We start from the raw sequence: 19,874 nt of genomic DNA on the forward strand, positions 1-19,874 counted from the left end.
GGCCTACAAACTCAAAATAAGCACAACAAACACGAAAGGGAAGATTAGAATAAACATTTTCACAGTTATTAGAGTTATTAGAATGTGGAATGCTTTGGCATAAGTGGTGATTGCTTACAGCAGTCAAATGGTATTGGTCAAACGATCATTATTCAAAGAAGAATATAAATAGGTTTGAGAGAAAGCAGGAATTTGAGACTGTGCAAAATCAGCCCAAGAGGTGCCTAAGTTCAGAGTAGACACTGAGGGCTGAATGGCCTCCTCCTGTGCTAAAAAATGCTGTCATTTTAGCTAAGTGACGGAGGTGGCTGGCTGCTGTGTGTAATTAAGGGCTTCTTGGAACAGAGGTGGCCCTGAGCTGGATCTGCTGCAGGCTGCTGAACCACTGCTATTGTGTGGGAAACTGGCCCTACATGCATTTTGCCACATGTGCATGTCTTGGCGAAGGCTGATAGAAGGGCTTGCATGTCCTGCCATCCAGAGGCAGAGAGACAGAGAATTATTTGTGGACATTTCTTCCAGGCCACTAATACTGGGAAGTGCATCTCGTCACTGATCTGTAGCAAAGCAGAGTTAATGGTATTAATGAGATCAGTGAAGCCCTATGAGCTAGACTGTATCCCAGTACCAGTTGCTAGAGTCATTAAGAAGGAGCCCTCTCCAGTCTAGTGCCCCAGGCTTCTATGGCAAAAGTCTGACCATCCATGAAAGAAGTATAGACTGCTTGTTATAGGTTTAGGGTCTTGCCTTAGATATTCTCTCGGATACAACAGTGCTAGTCAACAACAACAACTTGCATTTAAATGGTGCCTTTAATGTAGTAAAACATCCCAAAACACTTCACAGGAGCGTTATCAGACAAAAGTTGACAATCCCATAAACGGTTTGAGCATCTTATGTTTAGGGGTGTGCCTGTACTTCTCAGAGGTATAGTACCCTCTTGTGATTTGAACTGAATATTCACATCTTTTGCATGTGCCCCACATGCACATCTTTCCAATCTATTTAAAGGCAAACTGAGAAAACACTTGATAACATGAAGCCAGATACAAAGCAGATACAAATGAAGCTGTTCTAGTTCACAGGATGTAAATATACAGAGCAAAAAATCTGATTGGATGGATTTAGTTCAATCAGTACAATTTGTCCTTGTGTAATAATACAAAATAATGAAGACATTATATTTCCCCACATCAGTCTTAACATTCTTGACTTCTCATCCTTCTTGACTTATAATAACTTCTAACTGACCTCCTGTATTCTAACTTCCTGAGTCTGAAGTTTTCTGTTGGGGGGAAAAAAATGGTATTTAAATGTTGAGTTTTAAAGAAAAGTATATTCACATTAGATTTTAAAAACTGAGACACCAGGTGGTTAAAGTGTTAATTAGCTAGGCACTGAAGTTGTTTCCCCAAAAGATTGAAAGACTGTCCTGGTTATCGAAATACATGTGGCGACACGCCACCACTGGACATAATCCGCTCACGGCGGCACGGACAGTTTAAGCAGACGCCCCCAGCCGGGGGCCCTTTCCTTCAGCAACTTGTTTCCCGCAGGGACAGGCTGCCGGGAGCACTTCCTGTCTGGGGAGTATTTAAGTGGATGCGCGGGCTTTTCCAGTTCCTCTTTGCCATGATGTTGATTAAAGCAGTTGTGTTTTACTAACTCTGGCCTCGACTCCCACGTTTGCCGCGGTATCTCAACAATGGTGACCCCGACGCTCAGGACGAATCCTAAGCTAGCATGGCGGATACAAACGCAGTCACGGTTAAACTACCGGACTTTTGGGAGAACCTGGCCGAAGCCTGGTTTGTTCAAGCTGAGTCCAGATTCCGGCTGAAACACATTACAGTCGATGCCACAAAGTACGACCACCTCGTCTCCTCTCTCACCTACGCCACAGTCCCCAAGGTTTGGGCAGCGCTGCAGGATCCATCAGTGGAAGGCAAGTACGAACATCTGAAGGCTGCGCTCCTTAAAAAATTTCAAACGTCCTCTTACCAGCGCAACTGCCAACTCCTTGACCTCCCCGGCCTTGGTGACGCTTCACCGTCGGATCTGCTTTCCCACATGCTGTCCCTCTCGGGCGGCACGGTGGCATAGTGGTTAGCACTGTTGCCTCACAGCGTCAGGGACCCGGGTTCGAATCCGGCCTCGGGTGACTGTCTGTGTGGAGTTTGCACATTCTCCCCGTGTTTGCGTGGGTTTCCTCCGGGTGCTCCGGTTTCCTCCCACAGTCCAAAGATGTGCAGGTTAGGTTGATTGGCTATGATAAATTGACCCTTAGTGTTAGGGGGATTAAATACGTGGGGTTACGGGGATAGGGTGGGATATGTGTTGGTGCAGGGGTTACGGGGATCGGGTGGGATATGTGTCGGTGCAGGCTCGATGGGCCGAAATGGCCTCTATCTGCACTGTGGGGTTTCTGTGATTCTGTGACAAAAACACCGGCGCCCTCTTTCGCACGCTTTTCATTCGGCAGCTCCCCGCCAGCATCCGCCCGCTCATTGTGGAGTCTTACTCCACGGACCTGAATGAGATAGCCGAAAAGGCCGACCGGCTGCTCTCTGCGCAGTCCGCTTGCGACGTCGCGCCCGACCTCACGGCAACGACCACGCGGTCTTCCCAGTCCACTAGGCCCGACCGCCCTATCACTCCAGGTCACTGTTACTACCACACCCGTTTTGGCACTAGGGCCCAACGCTGCACGCCACCGTGCACTTTCAAAACCCCCCCCGCACTGGCCCCCGCGATGGTCGCGGGGCAAAAGGGGCCTCTACTGTACGTCACCGACGACAGAACCAACCGCCGATTTCTGTGCGACACAGGGCCCCAGCACAACATCACCCCCGCCTCCGCCCTCGAAATCCAACGCGGCGCACGGGGTATCACGCTGGCTGCAGCCAATGGCTCTGACATCCGCACATATCGCACCCGCATGGTCACGCTCGACCTCGCAGGCCGCCGCTACCGCTGGGAGTTCCTCACAGCCAGGGTCCTCTGCCCACTCATCGGCGCCGACTTCCTACGCGCCCACGGCCTCCTTGTCGACATTCCGAGGCACCGCCTCGTCGACATCAACACTATGGCCCCCATCCCTGACGCATTCACCCCGGCCCGTTCGGCCGGCCTGACGACCTACTGCCTCGCCAGAGCCACGGACGACTACTCGGCACTTCTAGCCGAGTTTCCCGCCCTCACTAACCCGACCTTTTCGGCCAAAGCCGCCAAACACGGTGTGGAGCACTATATCCCCACCACCGGCCCCCCGGTTTCTGCCCACGCCCGCAGACTCAACCCGGCCAAGCTGGAAATCGCGCGGGCCGAGTTCACCACCATGGAACAACTCGGCATCATCCGCCGCTCCAGCAGCCCTTGGGCCTTGCCCCTCCACATCGCCCCCAAGCCTGGCGGAGGCTGGCGCCCTTGCGGGGACTACCGCCGCCTCAACGACGCCACCACCCCCGACCGATACCCGGTGCCACACATCCAGGATTTCTCGGCCCGACCTTTTCCAAGGTCGACCTGGTGCGCGGTTACCACCAAGTCCCCGTACACCCCGCGGACATCCCCAAAACGGCCGTCATCACCCCATTCGGCCTGTTCGAGTTCCTGAGGATGCCCTTCGGCCTCAAGAATGCAGCCCAGGCTTTCCAGCGCCTTATGGACTCAGTCCTCCGGGACCTGAACTTCCTATTCGCCTACCTAGACGACATTCTCGTGGCCAGCTCCTCCAAACAGGAACACCTCGAACACCTTCGAATCCTGTTCGGGCGCCTAGCCCAACACGGGCTCATCCTCAGCCCGGCGAAGTGCCAATTCGGCCTAACCGAGATCGATTTTCTCGGTCACCACATCACCCCTGCTGGGGCCGTCCCCCTGCCCAACAAGGTGTAGGCCGTCCAGCAATTCCCCTGCCCCAAAACCATCAAGGGCCTCCAGGAGTTCCTCGGGATGGTGAACTTCTACAACAGGTTCATCCCCAGAGCTGCAGCCCTCATGAAGCCCCTATACGACTCCCTCTGAGGTAAATCCGGCAAGATGGACGTAGCCTGGACCACTGACACGTCAGCCGCCTTCGACGCCACCAAAAACGCGCTCGCCGACGCCACCCTGCTCGCGCACCCGAGGGCCGATGCCCGGGTCGCGCTCACTACCGACGCCTCCGACCACGCGGTCGGAGCCGTGTTCGAGCAGTGGGTCAATGGTGCGTGGCAGCCACTTGCCTTCCACAGCCGCCAACTGCGCCCCCTGGAGGTCAAATACTCTACTTTCGACCGCGAGCTTCTCGCGCTCCACCTGTCGGTCCGCCATTTCAGGTTCCTCCTGGAAGGCCGCCCCTTCACCGCGTACGTGGACCACAAGCCGCTCACATATGCGATGGCCAAGCACACCGAACCCTGGTCCGCTAGGCAGCAACGCCAGCTCGCGGCCGTGTCCGAGTTTACTACGGACATCCAGCACGTCTCCGGTAGAGACAACGTTGTCGCCGACTGCCTTTCCCGTCCCGCCATCTGCGCGAATCACCTCGCAGTCGACTACGCGCAACTAGCAGCGGCCCAGCTCACGGACCCAGACCTCCTCTCGGCGGCTACCAGCCTGCCAGGGCTACGCCTAGCCAAGGTCGCGCACGGGCCCGAGGCCACGGCAGTCACTCGCGACGTCTCACTCGGCCAACCCAGGCCGGTCGTCCCTGCAACCTGGCGCCGCCGCATCTTCGACGCGCTACATGCGCTCTCCCATCCGGGTGCCCGCGCATCCGTCAAACTCCTCTCCCAACGTTTCGTCTGGCGTGGCCTCAGCAAAGATGTTCGGACTTGGGCCACCTCCTGCCTCGCCTGCCAACGGGCTAAGGTACAGCTACACACAAAAGCACCCCTGGGAGACTTCGAGGTACCCAGCCGCCGCTTTGACCACGTACACGTCGACATCGTCGGTCCTCTGCCGCCATCGCAAGGCCAAACTTATCTCCTCACGATGGTCGACCGCTACACACGCTGGCCTGAGGCAGTGCCGCTGCCCTCCACCACTACAGCCGACATCGCCAGGGTGTTCGTTAACACCTGGGTCGCAACGTTCGGCGTACCAGCCAACATAACCTCCGACAGAGGCGCCCAGTTCACCTCCGAACTCTGGACGGCCACAGCATGCAAGCTCGGGGTGACGCTCCACCGAACCACGGCGTACCACCCGCAGGCCAATGGGCTGTGTGAACGCTTCCACAGGTCACTCAAGGCCTCACTGCGCACCGGTCTGCAGGACAGTACCTGGACTGACCGCCTACCGTGGGTGCTACTAGGCCTACGCACCGCAGTCAAGGAAGACCTCCAGTCCTCGGCAGCGGAGTTAGTCTACGGACAACCGCTGCGTGTCCCAGGCGAATTCCTTCCGGAGGCCACCACGCCTTGGTCGGCCGAACAGCAGCGGCTCAACTCTTTCTCTTCCGCTCAGTAGTTCGCCCCACTTCCGGTCAACCGACACGGCGAACTCGCACCTCACGTCCCGCCAAACTTACAGCAGGTGCGCTTCATCTTCGTGCGACACGACGTGCACCGCGGGCCCCTGCGACCCCCGTACGACGGACCGTACGAGGTACTACAAACCGGGGACAAGGTCTTCAAGCTGCGACTCGGTGACAGGGTCGACACATTCTCCATCGACCAGCTCAAACCAGCACACACAGAACCAGGGGAACAGGTCCCCATGGCCTGACCTCCAACTAGAGGCCGTCCCGCCAGCAAGCCAGCACAGCTGGCGGCGAACCGCCCGGCCCCACCAACTAGCCCGGCGACCACTCAGAGCCGCTCCGGCAGAACCATCAGACCACCGTCACAACTCGTCCACTCCTCCTAAGCGGATTCTGGGGGGAGCTCTGTGGCGACACGCCACCACTGGACATAATCCGCTCACGGCGGCACAGACAGTTTAAGCAGACGCCCCCAGCCGGGGGCCCTTTCCTCCAGCAACTTGTTTCCCGCCGGGACAGGCTGCCGGGAGCACTTCCTGTCTGGGGAGTATTTAAGTGGATGCGCGGGCTTTTCCAGTTCCTCTTTGCCATGAGGTTGATTAAAGCAGTTGTGTTTTACTAACTCTGGTCTCGACTCCCATGTTTGCCGCGGTATCTCAACATACACCTCACAGTCATTGTGTTGGGAAGTCCTGGTTGCTCGGCACGTGTTGTCTGACATAAATCCTCCCATTGTGATTGTGAACACCGAGAGACAAAAAAGAGACTGTCTGACAGGTTTTTGAAGAGAAAGTTTTTGCCCCAGTCAGCAGGTTAGCATGCAGGAGAGTAAATTGAAGTTACTCACCTGGAATTTCCATGGGGGTTCTCCAGTGGCAGATTAGTCGAGCCCCTGGAGAAGCAGCCTTAATGGTTAAAAACTATTATTTACAGCATTTCTCCAGAGCTTACACTGACCTTCCACTGAAGTTACAATGAGAAATGGAGAGAACCGTGCAGGAATTCTCCTCCCATTTTGTTTACGTCAAGCAAAGGGACCCACTGATGTGGAAAAGTATAGCATTTTCATTATCTTGTATTATTACACAAAGAGAAAATGTTGTACTGGTTGGATTAAATAATTACAATCATAAGTGTTTGTTGACCTGCTGTCTGAGAAATAAAACACTTTAATGTATTGCTCTGGCCATGTCTTGCTAAAAGCCTGCCTACTGAAAGAATTTCCAACTCTGCCTGCAAGTGCCAAAGGGTCTGATGAGGAAGAAAATCAGCTAACTACTGCATACAGCTGGCCAGTAGGTAAGGCCTGTTGCAGGGGGAGTAGATGGCAGTTGGCCAGAAGATTTTTGTTGGGGCTTGAGGAGCCTCTCCATGCCTGGAGAAAGTGGGATTGGCATGTGCAGTGTATGCTGCACTCATTTCTCCTTAAAATTTGCAATACGGGTCCTACAACAGGTGCAGGACCCCTATTTACTTATTCAAAAAACCTTCTGTCTATTTTTGTTGGGAGTGCTAGGCATCCTTTTAAAGACCTACCTGAAAGCATCAGGTGGGTAAATGATTACACGAGGCCCCACCAGACTTTCAACTGCTTCTTCTTATCATGTCCACGGACAGTCTATACATAGCCCAGCCAGAACTGGACACATTTTTGCGCCTTGTTGGATTCGGCAAGGTCTGCAACAGTGCAGGGTTCTTCTAATGATGGGCATTGCAGGAGATGTTGCATAGTCTGTGCCTCAGTTCCACATTCACAAGTTGTCGGGCTGGTTGAATATCCCCATTTGTTTAGTGACACCTTTGAGCAACCTACACCGGTCCTAAGTCTGTTAAGGCACTTCCAGATTGCCCAGTTGCAATTAGCTCCTGGGGGAAGGCTTTCATCCGGTAAAATTTCCATCGCTGGGGGTTGTTCAAGATTGGCAAGCCGGTCTTTCCACAAGGCGATGCGGGCTTCGGATGAGGTTGATTGTAATGGAACAACACTGTTCATGAAGCTCTTCCTTGACTTTAGGCGGCTGGGTGTAGGTGTATGACAATGCAGAGGGTGCCTCTCATCTGATGTTTGACGGAGTCGCTCTTTCTTGCTGGCTACCGTTCTTCTTATATCAGGGGGAGCGATACCCGCCAGGATATATAGGCTGTTGGTGTTTGTTGGTTTTAAGCAACCTGTGATAAATCGGCAGCTTGCATTCAGAACGGCATCCATCTTCTTGGCATGAGTAGACCTTTCCCATGCAGGGCAGGCGTATTCGGCAGTGGAATAGCAAAGAGCAAGTGCACTGGTTCGCAATGTTTTCGGGCTTGCTCCCCATCTTGTGTTAGTGAGCTTATTCAGGATGTTGTTTCGTGCGCTCACTTTTGCCTTTGTCTTCTCGATGTGGTTCTTGAAGGTGAGGCATCGGTCAAGGGTGACTCCTAAGTTGATAGGGTGCTCACAATGCGTCAGTGTTGCTCCACACCAGGTTACTTTCAACTGGCGTTTGGCTTCACGGTTTTTGAGGTGGAATGCACAAACTTGCGTCTTTGATGGGTTTGCGCGAAGGTGGTTTTCTTCATAGTAGGATTTTAGTCCCTCCAAGGCCTCAGAAAGCGTTTTCTCCACGGTGTTAAAATCAGTGCTTTGGGCAGTGACACATAAGTCATCAGCATATATAAAACGGCGTGTGACACCGTCTATAGGTTGGTCATTCGTGTAGATGTTGTACAGCAGCGGTGCAAGCATGCTTCCCTGAGGAAGACCATTCTTCTGAATACGCCACCTGCTGCGCTTCCCACCTAGTTCAACATAGAACCGGCGATTCTGAAGCATGCTTTCTAACAGCTCTGTTAAGTGAATATCTTTTGTCATCTCTAGAATCTTGCAGTGGAGACGTCTATGGTTCACTGTATCGTATGCTGCTGACAGGTCTACAAAAAAACAGCACTTGTTACCATCCCTTGCTCAAAACCATCTTCGATGTGTTGTGTGAGGTTGAGCAGTTGGCTTGTTGTTGATTTGCCGGGGCGGAAACCTGCTTGCTCTGGAATGATCTTCTCATCTACAGTTGGTGCTATCCTATTGAGTATCAGGCGTTCAAACAGCTTATAGGTGTGGCAAAGCAGTGAAATTGGCCGAAAACTCTTAGGATCTGAGGGATCTTTTCCAGGCTTTAATAGTGCTATTACATGTGCCTTCTGCCAGATGTTAGGTAGCTTGTGTGTTGCCAGACAGTGGTTGAACAATTGTAGGAGCCACTTCTTTGCTTGCTGTCCAAAATGCTTTATCTGCTCCGTTGCTATGTTGTCAAGACCAATTGCTTTCCCGTGTTTTAGACTAGATGTACCAGTTTCCAGCTCTTCCATGGTGAATGGTCTAATGAAGCCAGGATCATCGCTGTACTTCTTCCTATCTCGTTGTGCTCTTGGTTGTTTCTTGTTGATTTTTCCATTTAGGAGCAACTGGTGTGCAACTTGGTTAGCAGACACATTTGGATGTTGGGCAGCTTTCTTGGGATCACCTCCAAGTTTGCGTATGAGAGACCATGCCTTCTTGCTGTTTTTTGTAAGATCTGTTGTCTCTATCAAGGTGTTCCAGGTGCTTTGACGTACTTGAGAGATACTTAACATCACCCTCTCATGTTGTTTCCTCTGAGAAGGGGTCAGATTCAAACATTGAGACATACTCCCAGTAGAGTTCAGCATTCTCCTTGGTGAGACCAGGGATGTAGTGTACTCTGCAACCTCGGGGGATCTTCCTTCTAGCTGTTTTTTGGACAGCTTTTGCAAAGAGGCTGTAGTGCTCAGGTAGTGGTTTAATGCGTTTAACCTTGCGGTCAAGTGCTCGTGTGAAACCATTCCAATCGGCCTTCTTGAAGTTGAAGCGCCTTTTGAATGGTACGATGGTTGGTAACACTGCTGCATTTACCTGGATGCCAATAGGACGGTGTTGTGTCTGTGGTATTGGGTCTGTGACAAGCTTCTTGCAGAGGCCAGCGATGTCGTTGCTGGCAATGGCAAGATCTGGATTATACCTACACTTCCAGCGGGCACTGTGGAAGGAGGCTGGCAATTTAGGGTCGTGGATGAGACTAAGCTGGTTAGCGTCCGTCCATTCTTCGACTGCTTCTCCATCGTTGTTAGTCTCCTTGTACCCCCATTGGGTACTGTGGCTATTAAAGTCTCCAATGATGATCTGTGGTTTATTGTGCAGGTTGGGTACAGGGTTAGAGAAGCTGAAATCTGTGCCAGGTGGCTTGTACACTGAGGTCACTACTACTTTGCTCAGCTCTACGGTTAGAATTTCGATGTTGTCCTCCTCTGTTTTAGAAGTGGCTTCTACAACTGAACCAGCTCTAACAAATATAGCACTGCCATATTGTCGATGAGGTCTTTCAATAGCCAGGACCATTCCTGGTATTTTTGGGCGGTTGTTCTCACTTCCTCTATGTGTCTCCTGCAGGCAGAGGACATCACACTCCAACTCATTGCATAATGTAGCAAGGATGTTTTGTTTAGCTATAGAGAACCCTTCAACGTTAGCAGATATAACAGTCAATGCCGGTCTTGAAAAAGACCCGTGTTTCTGACATCGACGACTACTTCCGTCTTCAGGCATGATGTTGGTACTTGATCAAATTAGCGGTACGAAATCGATGTATACACTACTTGCTGTGCGTGGTGGTGGTAGAATTGGTTGAAACAGGGCTGCGACGTGAACGCTTCTACCTTGACCCCCTTTCAACTGCTGATCTGCCTTGAAAGTTTCCCTCCATGCTTTAACCCCATACATGCTATTTGTAGCAATAACTAATCCAAATCAGAAATGTAATACAGACATAAAATACATTTTGTCACACTGTCGTTGTCTGAAGTTTTAAATACCACCAGAATATTCATATAATTTGGTATTTCTATCACATCCACCATGAGATCAGACAAATTGGGAACAAGTTGACTGCCTCCCCCTGCCCCCCCGCCCCGATATTGGACAGGAGCATCATATTTTGAAGTGCGTTGTGCCTGCCCAGCCCAGTAATGCCTAACACCCTTGGCACAGGCCCACCCAACCCTGGGTCTAGCACTCGAAAACAGTACAGGAAACAGGAGCACAACTGCAGACCTAAGGGGTGTGATTCTGGGCACCGGCTTTGGGACTTTCTAGTGCTGCTGGAGAGCAGAAGTCAGAAGGTCCAAGGCCTGAAGATTACCAGGAAAAGATAACAAAACATTGAAAGCTTACCTTGGGGATTTTCTTCAACTTGTTGAAGGTCCCTGCACATCCCTCAATGCCAATTGGTGGGGCACCTTGTGTCTGACACACTATAGCTGCAGGATCAAGCAATTGAGGCTCCCTCTTGCCTCATTAGCATTGCCTCATTTGTCTATTTCAGGCAAAGGCCTTGCTCCAATGCCTCAGAGAAGCCCAGGAATCCATCAGTGACAAAACAGGGTGTGGAGACCTAGAATAACAATTCTCTGACTTTTGTTTCCTGAGCTTCGTGCCCTGGGGATAGGCGTTTCCCAGGTATAAAGGTCTGGGCAATCAGCTCTATTGTTTTAACTCAACTGTATTGTTCTCCGTTGTGATGAACAGTCTTCAACCATCTTCACTCTTTAGTTGCAGGTGGATGTGCTCCATATTTCCATATATTTTGTTTTTATTTTAGATTTCTGCCACACAGTTTTATTTTCCTTTTTATCTTAATAACCACAAGTTGCTTTAAACAGATGTAGTTAGTTAGAATGCGTTCCAATTCTTACACAGTAATTTATTCCCAATAAAACACCTGCATTCTCTATGTAAAGTGTTATTTAATGACCACCTGAAGTGCTATGTACAACTGACAACTATAACTCATAAAGAGCTACCCTTCCCAATCTGATTGCCTCAGGCATGAAGTTAAAATGTTTGAGTATAAATGAGAAGTCATGAAACAAAAACTGTGGTGTACATGGAAAAAGTGACTATTACTTAAGATAGTGCCACATCTGTAATTGCTTTAGCTTCTCTCAGTCTTCATAGATTTAACTGAATAATGACCCTATGTTAACCTGCAATGGCTAGACACAGCATTTGTTATGTTAACTGTATGAAGTTCCTGTTTCTTCAGCAGGATAAGGGTTTAGCAAAACTAAGTTGTAGGCATTTGGGTTTTTAGTGTGAAAGTACAGCTTTATCACCCATGTACACAGCCAGGGGACAAGATTTTATCCTATATTTGCTGGATGTCTCATCAAGTATCTTTTCTGACTTATGATTGGACACCAACAGCCAATAGAAGATGCTCCCTACCCCAATTACATCAGAGAGTAATGTCTGAGGCAGCTCAGGGTAACAATATAAAATTGTAATTTTAATTCTGTGGGTCATTTTTGTTAATTAACCTGTTACATTAAAAGTGAACTGTAGAGTTATGGATAACATTAATGAAGCTAAAATTATCTACCATTTTTTCTAACCTACATGAGTTGCCTCAGACAATGACCCAAGCGGGATGGGGGGGGGTGTGGAATTTTTGCAAAGGTTCTTCTGCTCGTTCACGGTAACATTGGTAGAAGAGCTGCAGAAACTCCAGTATAAGACCTGGTATAAGAAAACACAATTAAACATTCTGATTTTTTTTTGATATTTAAAAAAAAAAATCAAATCTCAGTAAAGGTGAATTAGGAAAACTGCCGAGAGCAATTTGTTTGAAGTATCTGCTGTGCAGTCACATCCTTCAGTGAAGCTCTCTGACCCTAATTACCACCTACTGTAGTCCAAGGTATCTGCTATTGTTTAATCACCAGTCAATCTCCTGTGGTGTTGTATTTAGTGGGGTGTATTTTCATATGACCACTTCTATTGGGCAGGTGGGCAGAGCGAGTCCGCTGCTCACCCTATGCAACTGGTCCGAGGCTTGACAAGCAATGAAAATCTGGCAGCTCCACCACGCAGGCCAGCTCCTCCTGACCCCACAAAAATCAGATAAAAACCTACCTGTGAGGTTTCTTCAGCACTTCTAGTGATCCTTTAAGGACCACTGGGTAGATCGTTCAATGCCAGGTAGCAATGGGCAGAGCGTGCATGGCGCAACTTCCACCCATTGGTATTTCCAAATTGCATCCGTATCCTATTGACACCATAGCATCCTGACTTGCATGGGCTAATGAAGGTCCCACCTACTTCCAGTCATCGCCTGGGCCCTTATTTCAAGGCTCCCAACCAAAATGGCGGCAATGCGGATGACACTACTCTCTAATGTCACTGGAGCGGGGAGTATCTTCGAGTTGCTGTTGGTGCCTAAATTTAGTGGTAAGAGCTGTGCTGCTATTTTGATTGCCTTGTTCCTGTCCAGCTGAGGAGATCAAATTAGGCCCCAGTAATTCGGAGAATTTGGGGCCATAAAACACACACAGCTGTTTCTGATGCAGTAACACTGGAGGAGCAGGACTCCATTTGCCAGTAGGTGTACCAGAATTAGCTTGGTCAGCTCATTTTAACATTGTATGGCGGGTCAGCCGTGCAATGCAGCTCCCGTGTAAAATTAGAGCAAATCGCTGGGGTGAGAGAATATTGTTGCTGCAGGATTTAAAAATCTGCAGCAACTTAAAGTGGCAGCAGCTTCCTGGAGGCACAGCAGGTAAGTGGTAGTTTCTCCTCCAACTTTTGTCACCAAATGCACGTGCAGTGATTTCTTAATAGGGGCTTTCTGGGCTTTTTCAAGACTTGAAGGATAGCGTCAACCTCAAACAGTGGCCAAGGATTCCAAAGAAGGCCACAGGCAACTAGTGGCAGAATTAAGAAGGCAAGTCCAGAATTTTAGTGGCCACTGGGAGTCCTTAATGAATGAAATGAGACTGAGGAGAGACCCCTTACTGGGCTCAGAGGGAAGGAAGCCACTGAAGAGAGTTGCCAAAGTTATGCAAAGGGAGGTGGCAATGGTGCTGAGTGCCACCTCTTTCACCCCTAGGACAGCAGACCAGTGCTGGATGTTCAATGACCCGACCAGGGCAGGCAAAGTAAGATAGCTGCCCCTGTTTCCTGTTCTGTTGGGCACCATGGGACCCCTTTCTATTGATCACCCTCATTTCCTAAATGGAATGACAAATCAGCACAAATGGCTCTCTGTCTCCACCACCTACAACCTGTGATTGGAATTCCTCTCTCCTTTCTTGCAAGCTGCCCTTACAACACTAATCTCTCACATTGCAGGGTCCTTCAAACACTTACCCTCCCTGTTTTTTTCATTCCTTCAAGTGAAAATAACACAGTAATTTTACATAAAAACAGAAAATGCTGGAACTACTCAGCAGGTCAGGCAGCATCTGTGGAGCAAGAAACAGAGTTAACGTTTCAAGCCAATGACCTTTCATCAGAACGTTCTGAGAAAAGGTTATTGACCTGAAACGTTGGGCTCGATTTTAATTCCCGAGGCGGGTTGGAGTCGGGTTGCGTGGTGGGCGGGTTTGGGAGCTGTTTCTGGTGGGAACAGTTGCAGAGTTGCGATTTTTATTAAAGTACCTTGTTAATTTCATGGCGCGCTGGCTGGTCCAATGAGTAGGATCGGGTCGGCTGGCCGCCTCTGATGACGTCATAATAGCAGCTGCTTTTAAAGCTGCCTTCCAGCCTGAGCCTTTCCATTGTGGTTTCCTGCACTTCTTTTCAAAGCTATGACTTCTTCCAGAGGCAAGGCAGCTCCTCGGTTTAATGATGAGTCTCTCCAAGTTCTTGTGGATTCTGTCAGAGGGCACAGGGAGATTCTCTTCCCTCCTGATGGCCGGAGGAAGCCTCCTCAGCAGACCAAGGCAGCCTGGCTGCGCATTGCTCAGGAGGTGAGCGCAGGGTCCATTTATGCGCGCTCATGGATCCAATGCCGCAAAAGGTTTAATGATCTTGTGAGAACATCAAAAGTGAGTATCCCATCTCACTTGCCTTCACTCTGCTTCCCTTCTCTTCTCATCACCAGCACTCTACTTTGGAAGCCTCCTCCTTCACATCCCACCTTACTCTTACTTCCCTTGCACCCTTTCCTATCCATCTCTGTCTCTGCACTGAATCACTTCAGCATCCTGCCTATGCACCCTTTAAACTCACTCTCACTGTCATGCAGTGACAACAACTAACAATGCACAGGGAGCTACCTTCCTCTTGGCACCTTACCCAATCTTCGTCTCCCTCAAAGCTTCTATGGTAGGGATTATTCACACCCACTCCATCACTGTGGCTGAAACACTGCTTGTGTCCCTCCTTGCAGGAAAAGATAGCTCACAATAAGAGGGAGAGAGCAATGACTGGAGGAGGAACACCTACCCTTGCAACATTAACCAGTGCTGAGGAGGCAGCAAACGAGGTGGTTGGAGGTGGCGAGTTCCTGGAAGTGGGCGATGGAGAGACGGGCACACTAGAGGAAGCTGGTGACATAATAGATTTTCAACCCTCTCAGAAAGCAATGGAATATGATATTCATAGATAATCGCTTTGTATCATCTGCTCAAAAGGATATGTCTGCTACATCAATATCAGATGTCTAATTCAAGCCTTTACTCTCCCACAGGACCATAGAGTGCCCCCCTCCCCACGATCCAGGACAAAGACCCGGACAAATCCTCAGAGGAATCTGAAGCCTCTGAGGGACCAGCGCACCCAGCCCCAGCGCAGCAACGCACACCTCGGTGGGGCACTCGCGAGTTAGAGTAGTGTTGCCACCTGATCTATCACAGCGCACAAGTGAGCATCAGCAGATGGTGGAGACAGCGACAGCAGTGGAGAGTCCTCGGCAGAGGTCGCAGCAATCTCCTAGCTCTGCTGAGCTGCATGCAGACTCTGGGGCCATCGTGAAATACAGGAACAAGTGCAGGTGTCTCTGGAAGGGTTTGCCTCCAGGGTTAGTGTGAGTGTGGAGAGAATGGAGGAGTCCATCTCTAACATCAGCACTGCCGTGGTGGAGGCAATGGCGCATGAACACACCACCATGGATAGGATGGCAACCTCCGTGGAAAGGATGGCTATGGTCATGGAGGAAATAAGTCGCCAGAGTCAGGAAAACATGGTGACTGTTCAGAATAGAATGACATCTCTGGAGGAGCGATGGGCAGCTATTGAGCAGAGAGACCAGAGCTTCATGGATGTCCTTTTGAGGAGGACTGCCTGTGCAGACACGGGTCCTCTTGGCCCCCTTGAAGTGAAGCAAGGTGCTCTCCTGCCGCTTGCCAGCACTGAGGTGTGGCTGACCCATGAGAGGGTTGTTGTTGGCAGGACAGAAGATAAGTGTGGGCTCCTCTCAAAGCGCTCGCACGACCATGCCATTGCGGAGCCCTCGGTCAGAGACACACTTTGCAGAGACAACTGAGATGGCCATTTCAGCCCCTGCACAGCCATAGGAAAAGCAGACTGTTGAAGAGCCCTCCCAGGCTCCCAAACCCAGAGGATGCACGCCAAAGGCGTCTAAGCAGGCTCTGCATCCTAGTCAGCAAGGTGCCTCTACATCTGCTGAAGCCACAGGGGAAGCGCCATGTAGAAACACATGTAAGAGAAAGATTAAGTACCTATAGTCACAAGAGGACTCACTTGGGTAATGTTTCTTTTTTTCTGACTGTTGCTGGTATATTTTGTCATGTGTTAAAGATAAATTATGGCAAACAGTTGATTGTGTGGCCAATGTGTTCTGAGAAATGGCAAAAGCGCATTGAGGGCTCAGGGCGACTAGCATTTGTAATGCTGATGGTAAAAGTGATAGGAAATAAGAGGGTATAGCAGAGATGAAGTATGACGTTGGACAAGTGTCACCTGCAATTACAGAGCCATATGGTGGCCACCTATGATCAAAGAGTAAGGTTATGCTAATGTGGCATGGCGGTGTGCATACCCTGCTTGACGGGCAGCAGTGAACTGGAGGGATGCTGCATTGGTTACAACAGGACATGCAAGGCTCCCTTGTCCTCCTCCTACTCCTCTTCCCAGGAAGATATGTGGTGAGCCATGTGGCTTCTACTCCCCCGATTTATGAGGACCAGAGTGAGAGGGCATAAATGTTTCCCATCCCCTTGCTATAGATTTAATTTGAGGAAACAATCTTGCAAGCGCACAGTCGAAGTGGCCTGAAATATTTCCATTCATGACACACTGCAGATGGGTGTCAGCTTGAACAGTCAGAAGATCAGTAGATGTGCAAAATGTTATCCCATACCTACAACAGCAAAGTTGTTGCATTTGAATGTCAGCCATGTTTCAGGGGTGCTTTTAAAGTGCTCCACCAATGCATACAAATCATGTCCTCCAGCAACTCATCTCCTTGAACCTGGCCTGTTTCTGACTAGTTGGGAAACAGGAACCAATAGCAGGAAAATGGGAAACCACCATGAAAATAGGATTAGCAAGGCAGTTAACAGACTGTTCACTGCCTTAACTACTTGTCCTACTGGTTGGAGATGGGCCAGTTTGGGAGCGGCTAAACAGACACTCAGGAAAATCGGGTGGGGGCGGGTTGGGTGTCTGAAGCCATTTTTCCTGATTTTCCCAACAGACCTGCCTCTAAACCTGCCTCCTCAGGGCTATTAAAATCGAGCACGTTAACTCTGTTTCTCGCTCCACAGATGCTGCCTGACCTGTTGAGTGTTCCCAGCATTTTCTGTTTTTATTTCAGATTTCCAGCATCTGCCGTATTTTGCTTTTGTACAGTAATTTTAGTTATAGTTATTAAGAAACACAGGCAAAATAAGTAGATTAGTACTCCTATTTTCTCTTGTCTTTTTATTCTTGTGTTTACCTTGTCTTGGCAATATCGGGAGAGTGAAAATGATTTATTTCTCCAATCATTTTTTATATATTAATTGAATGCGCTCATTCAATCTCATTCTTCAACACAGCTAAAATTTCAACCTTCCATACAGGGTAGTTATGGTGCCTATTTAGACCATCATTGTGATCCATCCAAGCCAGCATTTGTTTCCAGACAATGGCAAAACTTTCCTTCTCATTGTTTTGGTATTTCAAATTGACCCACAGATCTATCAAAATAAAAATGAAGAATTATGCTATTTTCATTTTAATTTATATCTTTGAGCAATCTCGAATGTTGTACAGTATTGGTAGTGTAACATTGCGTAGCAGTCCTTCTCTATGGAAAGCATCCTCTATGAGAAGAGAAATAAAGAACTTATATAGCAGCTTTCATAATCTCAGGATGTCCCAACGTGCTTTACATCCAATGAAGTACTTTTTGAAGTGTTGTCACTGATGTAATGCAGTAGACAATTTGCACACAGCAAGGTCCCACAAACAACAATCTGTTTCAGTGGTGTTGATTTGAGGGCTAAGTATTGTCCAAGACAATACTGGAAGAACTACTGCTGCTCTTCTTTGAATGCCATGGGATCCTTTTTGTCCACCTGAGAGAGTTAATTGTCTCATCTGAAAGACAGTACCTTCAACAATGCACCACTCCCTCAGTGCAAAATGTTGCACTTAAGTTTCTAGAGCAGGACTTGAACCCACACCTTTCTGCCTCAGAGGCAAGAGTGCTACCCACTGAGCCAGGGCCGACACAAGGAAAACACTTTCCTCTATATGCTAAGTGTTACAAAATCATGAACTCTTATAAAGAACGAGTTTACAGTTTCATTTCACCATGCACATCAAAGAAATCTGTGCCCAATATAGAGTGCTTTGTGCTATACACCATGATAGCCATGCATACATACACCCTACCTAAAATTCAATCCTGTCCCTCCTGTTCTTGATCAGTACTACCTGGCAACTGGAAGGGTAACCTGCAATCAATTATAACTGGATCAAAGGCCTGTTCTTGTTTTAGCTGTTTGGATACCCACCGTTCACTAATGTTGGCATATATCCCTAATAGAACTATATAAAAATGACAGTGAGTGATGCATTCTCTGAACTTTTGTCTTTATCGTGCCAGAGTTTCCAGGCATCCCCTTAACATTACAGTGTCATCCTTGCCCTCAGCATAGAGTCCTTTCGTAAACTAAGTGGGATCTGGGGCTTGTACTCTGCTTTAACTTTTCATTTGCCATGCCTTATGTTCCATTTGTTGTTAACACTTTTTGTTGTTTATAACATCTGTTCAATGTACTGTAACTGCCTGCCTGAGAAAACAAATCCTTTCCACTACAGTACAATTTTGGGCTAACATTCTTGTACACCGCGGTTTCGACAGTCCATGGTTCTGCTTGTTGAAATCAAATGCCAAGCTAGCATTTTCATGGTCTGCATGCGTAATATTTGTTTCTTGGAGCTGGGACTAAGTTTGTTGTAGAATTATGCCAATATTTTACATGTAATTATTAACAGCAGTTTAAAAACAAAAATAAGTTCTTAATTAGTCTTTACTTGTTTGAATTGGAAATAGACTTCTCAAATGGAAACTCAGCAGTGTGCTGGAGTATTACGTTACCCACTGAGCAACAGTGCATATTTAACTAATCTCTCTGGGTGAAATTACTTTTCTTAAGGAAATATAGAAGAATACTCCTTTTTCTCTGCAATTAATGACATGGTAATGAAATCACAGGAATGCAAGGCTCTGAAACGTGTGACTTGTGAGAATGTGATCGGATTAGTGGGTCGCTAATTAAAACAAGCATTCTCCTGGGTACCATCAGAAGAGGAATTTCACCCCCAAAATACATCCTTTTCTTTCTCAAAAAAGCTAGTAGGGAACAGTAATAGGTGAAGCACTTTATTTGTTAATCTTCAACTTTGAATTATATATTTTTTATTTGTATAGATTCTTAGAATTTTTAGTAATAAGTTCTCCACATAAAATTAAATACTCAAGTTTTAAAATGCAATGTAATCTGTTTTTCATTGACTAGAAAGTACATTTATCTGAAATAAACAGAGCCAAATGTACGCTATTCAACTTTGAAGGTTTTGCCAAGACAATGGCAGGATATGAATTACATCTGGGGAGCATTAGAATACTTTAATAAATTAGTAAGTATACTTCAAATGGCACAGTTTGGTTACAGTTTTTTTAAAGCTGCAATACATTATATAAGTCAATTTTTTTGTTTTGGTTCAGTGATTATTTAAATTATATGATTGCAATTGACTTACATTTTTGGTTTTTGATTAAAGTATATAAGGCATATCTTTCAAAAATGGCAAACAAAGAATTGCAGTATGTTACAGTTGTAACAAATCTGTGTCTGAGTGAGTGGTATCTGCATTATCTGGTTGTTTAATGTGGTGGTTCTTCAGTAAAGATTGTACTGACATAAATTCTACAACAGTGTACTATCAGTTAGCATCTTCTGCTATCTCATTAAGTTAATAGATAAGAAAAAGCAATAAAGCCTTTAGATAGTGCTGTTTGAGATAAGAACCTGAACCGTTACAGTCCCTGTGATGATGGTGCTCCTACAATATTAGACAGGGAATTCCAGGATATTTAACCAGTAATGTTGAAGAAATGGATGA

The sequence above is a fragment of the Somniosus microcephalus genome, chromosome 5 (genome assembly GCF_052327205.1).
Source record: "Somniosus microcephalus isolate GS21.2 chromosome 5, FLI_Smic_1.0, whole genome shotgun sequence".
Taxonomy (NCBI): Eukaryota; Metazoa; Chordata; class Chondrichthyes; order Squaliformes; family Somniosidae; genus Somniosus; species Somniosus microcephalus.